Raw genomic sequence first — 724 nt, 5'->3', positions numbered from 1 at the left:
TGAATGCACACAGAGGGTTTCACAAATGTCTTTTAGGATTTATGTATTATACCGTAATTCCTATAAGAAAAACCGGTAGTCAATTAAACTGCGGCCCTCTGATAGTGGCCGGGGGGGCAACACCGATAAATAAAGGCCGGGACAAGTCAGTGTGGATAATCTCCTCGGTGTCTTTCATATAATGTGGACTCACGTTTATCGTAACGTACATTTCTACCAATTTAATTTAACAGATTCAGCAATATATTCACACTTTGTTTATCTGGATTATGGTTCTCATGTAAAGTCTTTTTTGTGATACATTTTTTATTTTTTATCTAATTAAGAAGCAGAGCGTGCCAACCAATCCCCTGAGTCTGAGAGGCTGATAACCCCTACAGATACTAGATCAAGTTCAACTGGGGATCAAACACTCCCGAAAAGTTTCCATCACTACCAATCCCAGACAGCCCCCGGTTGTTACCGCCTGGCTCAAGGCCGCAAACAAAAAGGCCACACAGATATATCAAGCCAAACTTTATTAACACACACACACACACAGAGCGTAACCATGGTAATGCAGCAGTGGAACTTAGACACAGACATGCTGTGAACGATGCTTCTGGTTTTACTTAGCTCGCTCCACCATGGCGCCTTACTAACTCACTCACTCACTCTGTCTGTTGATATACAAACGCACATCAATGGACATGTATGTATTATTGGGGGGTGTATGAGGCCACCC

The 724-nt window shown here is 42.5% G+C and overlaps 1 long non-coding RNA gene across 2 annotated transcripts in view; it reads left to right on the top strand.

Moving 5' to 3' along the window:
- The window catches only part of LOC117961749, a 3,187-nt gene that overhangs the window by 161 nt on the left and 2,302 nt on the right, over positions 1 to 724 (top strand). The gene's annotated exons all lie outside the window — the stretch shown is intronic.

Source organism: Etheostoma cragini, chromosome 18 (genome assembly GCF_013103735.1).
Source record: "Etheostoma cragini isolate CJK2018 chromosome 18, CSU_Ecrag_1.0, whole genome shotgun sequence".
Classification (NCBI taxonomy): Eukaryota; Metazoa; Chordata; class Actinopteri; order Perciformes; family Percidae; genus Etheostoma; species Etheostoma cragini.
Note: the sequence above shows the minus strand (reverse complement) of the source record. Positions and strands in the feature narration are given on the sequence as shown.